The 5,308-nt window shown below is 54.5% G+C and overlaps 1 pseudogene; it reads left to right on the top strand.

Annotated features, from left to right (window-relative positions):
• The first annotated feature begins 1,551 nt into the window (after window positions 1–1,551).
• LOC113222511 lies at window positions 1,552–2,430 on the top strand (annotated as a pseudogene).
• The last annotated feature ends 2,878 nt before the right edge of the window (window positions 2,431–5,308 follow it).

Here is a 5,308-nt window from a genome sequence, read left to right as displayed (position 1 = left end):
TGAGTAGCTGCGATTTCAGGCACCCACCACCATGCCCAACTAATTTTTGTATTTTTAGTAGAGACAGGGTTTCACCATGTTGGCCTGGTTGGTCTCGAACTTCTGACCTCAAGCGATCTGCCTGCCTAGACCTCCCAAAGTCCTGGGATTACAGGCGTCAGCCACCGTGCCCGGCAGACCTGGTAAGTTTTCATCAAGTACTCTGAACTATGCAACAAACACTAGGAAGTAACAGAAAAAAATTAATCTAAAAACCCTCTGGAGAGTCAAAGAAGTGCAGATTTAAAAACAGCATGAATACTTGGTTTCATGGTATTGAAAAAGGACCTCGCACTTACCCGCATGTACAAACTGCCTGCCCACCTCTATCAGAGCATTTTTCAAGCTGTGCTACAGTTAACTATGTACTGCCCAAAGCCAATCTGTCCCTGCAGACCATAAGCTCTTAAAGACCAGGACTTCAGGAGAACAAGCAAAAGTTCAGAGAGAAGGGAGCCACCATAACAGAGTTCATAGCAATGGGTCGGCAGGAGCTGATGACTGGAGGTGCGCGATAGCCTTGGGGTCTGGGACAGCGGAGGGCAGAGAAGGCAAAAGGGTCTGCATGACACGCTACACGGCTAGGAACCACAGCTGCGGTGATCAGTACAGTTTTATCTCGTATGCCTGTCACTTATACACAATCTGTTGTTCAGAAAGAACTTCAGGTTGAGTATTTGGACTCCTTGAGGCTTCTGCTGTTTGTCTCCGGGACGTTTAACACTCTTAAAAGGGGAAAACAGTCCAGTTCGATTTTGCTTCCTGGGACATTACAGGTGTTTCAAAAGTTTGATGAAAGCATTCACTAAGGAGTGATTCCACTTTCTTTGGTGGTTGAGAAATACAGCGTCTGAGGGCAGCATCAGGTCTTCCCATCAAGCTGAGGTCAGAGTCTCCCCACCCACGGACCTCACCGTCGCTCTCCCCTCACAAATCTGACCTCTAACTGTAACTGCCTTGGCCTCATTCCGTGGGTGTGGATGCTCCTGCTTGAAACGCACTTTCCAGCCCGCCAAATTCTTGGGAGAGTTTCTTCCACTCTCCAGGCGCTGAGAGCTACAAAGTTCAATCTGCCTTTCAGATTTTCTTTTTCTTCCCATTACTAACGGAAGAAATCAAGAAGCGCCGGGCAGAAGGGCCCTTCTCCCTCCAATCAGAGCCCAGCCCGGGGCCAGAGCAGGAAGCGCGGCGGTGGGATGCGCGGTGACAGCCCCTCGCCCCCCGGGACCCGCCGGCCACAGCAGAGGTCGGTGCAGCAGCTGCGCGACAGCCGTAGGCCCGCACTTCTCGCTTCCTCCCGCCGGGGATGTGAGACGATAAATCACGGGGCCGGGGCAGTGCGCCCCCACCAACCACTTCCCCCGCACACGGACCCCCACTACACACGCGTCTCTGGCGGGGTCGACCCAGACGAGCCACGGGGCGGCACACAGCCCCACTAGCAGGACGGCCAGGACCCACGCGTGCGGGTCCACGCAGCCACCTATATAGTTGACAAAACACTCAGCCGTTATGTGGGGCCGGAAAAAAGCCCCCACCCAGAGTCACGGACCCCCTAGTACGAGGGTCGGCGCAGTCCTCTCGGTGAGTCTGGCGAAGCAGTCTCACTGCCAGGGAGGGCGACGGAGTCTCCCACTCACGGTGACGCGGTCCCCGCCCCACGAGTGAGTCCTGGCAGGGCCCCCTCTGCCGCACGCGGGGACCCACCACGCCGCGGGGGGACCGGACAGAAGGCAGCGCCCAGGTCCATGCAGTTCCCTCCGCGGCAGACAGGAGGAACCGGGAAGCAGTGGGGACCGGCCCCCACCCGCAGGGCGACCAGGACACCGCGCGGGCCCACGCGGTATTGCAGCAGGTGCGAAGCGCCCGGTGCCACCCGAGGCCTAGACAAGGCCCAGACGCACGGACCCCGGATCCCCACCCCGGAACCTGCGGGGCCCAGCTCGTAGCCGCCATGCCTGGGGCAGGGACCCCGTCGCTCCTCGAGCCGTCTCACCTCAGGCCGCCGCCTCGCAGCGTTCGCTCCTCGCCCTGGCGCCTGGGCCGACTGGAGCGCAGCTGAGCAGCCTACAGAGCCGGGGTAGCCTCAACAATGGAGCCCCGGGGCGTGGCCGCCGGCGCCGCCGCCGCCGCTTCAGCCCGTGTTCCCCGCTCAGGATCCGGCTCCGATCAAGGAGCTGCAGCTGGCTCGGGGCTGCGGCCGGGACACACAACGCACAGGCGCACACACCCCTCCCGCAGCCCCGCTCCCCGGCCAATGGGGAACGAGCTATGCGGAGGGGCGTGGCTTGGGGGAACAAAGGGAAGTTGGGTGGGTCGGCGCTGGAACTGCGTGTACGGGGTTCCGCGGGAGGACCGGACCCAAGAGCTGGCCGGATCCTGGCATCCTAGAAGACCCAGCTCAACGTCCACCTGGAGTCTGCTCTTCAGGACGCGCTCCTCTCAAGCCCAGAACTCAGGCTTTTAGGGCAGAGAGCGAGAGACAGGCTTGCTTTCCAAAAAGGGAAACTGAGGTCCAAGGAATAGGATTGCCTACTGCCCGAAGTCACGTAGTCCCATTCACTCGTTCACCTTGTCATTCAGAAAACATTTGGAAGCACGTATGGTGGGCGTTAGGAGTGAAGTAGGGTCGGGCGCGGTGACTTGCGCCTGTAATCTCAGCACTTTGTGGGGCTGAGGCAGGTGGATCACTTGAGGCCAGGAGTTCGAAACCAGCCTGGTCAACAAGATGAAACCCCGTCTCTACTAAGAATACAAAAACTTAGCCGATAGTGATGGCTTGTACCTGTGGTCCCAGCTACTAGGAAGGCTGAGGTAATAGAATCGTTTGAACCCGGGAGGTGGAAGTTACAGTGAGCTGAGATCCTGCCACTGCATGCACTCCAGCCTGGGCGAAAGAGTGAGACTCTGTCTCCAAAAAAAAAAAAAAAAAGTAATAGATGGGAAGTAAAAGCGAACTTAGGCCTTCCCTGAAGGAGCTCGGCCAAGGAGTACCTTAAATGTCTCTGCATCTCTTTAAGGTCTGATAAAGGAACCAGGAACGAGCACTAATCACTTCCCTTTCCTGCCTCACAGCTTTCATGTGTTTGCTGTTCCCCGCCTGAAATGCCAAGTACTAATGCATTTATTTATAGAAATGCGGTCTCCCTATGTTGCCCAGGCTGGTCTCAAACTCCTGGCCTCCAACTATCCTCTCGTCTCAGCCTCCCAAAGTGTTTGGATTATGGGCATGAACCACTGTGCCCAGCCCTGATCGTCCTTAAAACCTCTTTTCTCATCTTATTTGAGCTTCCTGCATCATGTGCCCCCACACCCTTGGTTTTCCTGTACCTCCATAGCTGCTCCTCTGTGTGTACCGGGGACCCACTCCCTTCTCTGCCCAACTTGTATATGTCTGGGCTGAGGCCAAATGCCCTTCCATTTGCAGTGGGCACTGCCACAGGAAATCTCATGCCCTTTTCGGCTTCACAAACCATCCACATGCCCTGCTGCCTGCCAGAGACATCCATCCCAGTCAGATGCCCAGCCCTCACCTTTCCCAAAGCCCCAGCTGGACACAGGGAAGCATCTGAAATTTTCCGCGGGCCAAAACATCACTCTTCCCACACACACCTACACACTCATCACTCCCACACACACCTACACACTCATCACTCCCACACTCGCACCCACCACTGAAAGCCTGGCCCCTAATCTGATTTGCCTAACAAGGTCCCCGGTTGAACAACACATGCTTCCCTACCTCTCCCCTGCTAAGGCCCCACCGTGTTCTGGGATGTACTCAGGGATCAGGAGAACAAAACCTCAGGGAGGGAAAGGACATTCTAGGGTGCAGGCCTCTGCATCCCCCTCCATGCCCTCACCCCTGCCTGACACACCCTCACCCCTGTACCTGGCCAGCTCCTACCAACCCTTAAAGTCTCACCAAATTCAGTGGTGGCAGCCACACCCTAAAGTGACTGAACGCCCAATGACCTATGCCCTTGTGTAGTCTTCCTGACCTTGGGTACGAACAAAACCGGCGACTTTTAACCCATGGAGCCTGGCAAAAGCAATGGGATGTCACTGTCAGAGTGCATCACCTTTGCACACTGGAGAGAGAGGTTTTGCCTGCAGGTGCTGCAGGAGGGAGATGCTGTGCTGAGAAAGGACCTTTGGAGGGGCCCCGTAGGTAAGGAAGCAAAAAGGTGAACACTTGCCAAGTGGGTCCGAGGAAGTGAATTCTGCCAATAACCTCAGCAGACCTGGAAATGGATTCTGCCCTGGTTGAGCCTCAGATGAGGATGCAGCCCAGCTGCTTAGCGTGAGATCCCAAGCACAAGACCCACTAAAATGTGCTCAACTCCTAGCTTGCCAAAATTGGCTTAAAGGTGTGTGTTGTTTCAAGCTTCTAAGTTTTTAGTTATTGCCTAGGAAAGTGTTAAAATATGAGACAATAACTTAGGTCCCCTCCCCATCACACACATTCTTCTTTCTGGCATTCATCGCAATTATACTTACTGATTTACAATCTCCCCCTTGGCTGGGTGCAGTGGCTCAGGAGTTCCAGACCAGCCTGGCCAACATGGTGAAGCCCCATCTCTACTAAAAATACAAAAATCAGCTAGACGTGGTGGTGCAACCCTGTAATTCCAGCTACTCGGAAGGCTGACTTACGAGAATTTGCTTGAATCCAGGAGGTAGAGGTTGCATTGAGCCGAGATTACACCATTGCACTCCAGCCTGAGTGACAAGAACAAAACTCTGTCTCCAAAAAAAAAAAAAAAAAAAAAAATTGTCTCTTGCCACTAGCATGAAGGTTCCATGAGAAGAAAAATGGAAACTCTTGCTCATAACAGTGCCCAGCACGGTGAAGCTCTAGGGCAGTTGGTCGATGGTGGACGCTGCTGGTTGGAGGGCCCAGCTGGTCCTCCCAGCTGCCTTCTCCCTGGTCACATTCCATTATTGAGAACAGAATAATTTCTTGCCTTTCCAGAGTCCCTCTTAGTGGGGATTGGCCAAGTGACATTGTCCTACCCCGGGAGACATAAGTGGAAGTTGGCTGAAAGGTTTCTAGCCGTGGTGTGCTGGGGCGATTTGAACCAGGACATGAGAGTTGACTGTCCATTGTTCGGGAATTCTGCAAGTTGTTTGTTCAACACATTCAGTACTTAAAAATATTAAATAATATAAATGCGCAAATTAAAAAATGCATTAGACCAGATGCAGTGGCCCACGTCTAACACATTGGAAGCCTGAGGCAGGAAGATCACTTGAGCCCAGGAGTTCA

The sequence above is a fragment of the Piliocolobus tephrosceles genome, unplaced genomic scaffold, assembly GCF_002776525.5.
Source record: "Piliocolobus tephrosceles isolate RC106 unplaced genomic scaffold, ASM277652v3 unscaffolded_31580, whole genome shotgun sequence".
In the NCBI taxonomy this organism is placed as follows: Eukaryota; Metazoa; Chordata; class Mammalia; order Primates; family Cercopithecidae; genus Piliocolobus; species Piliocolobus tephrosceles.
This window is presented reverse-complemented; position numbering and strand designations above follow the sequence as displayed.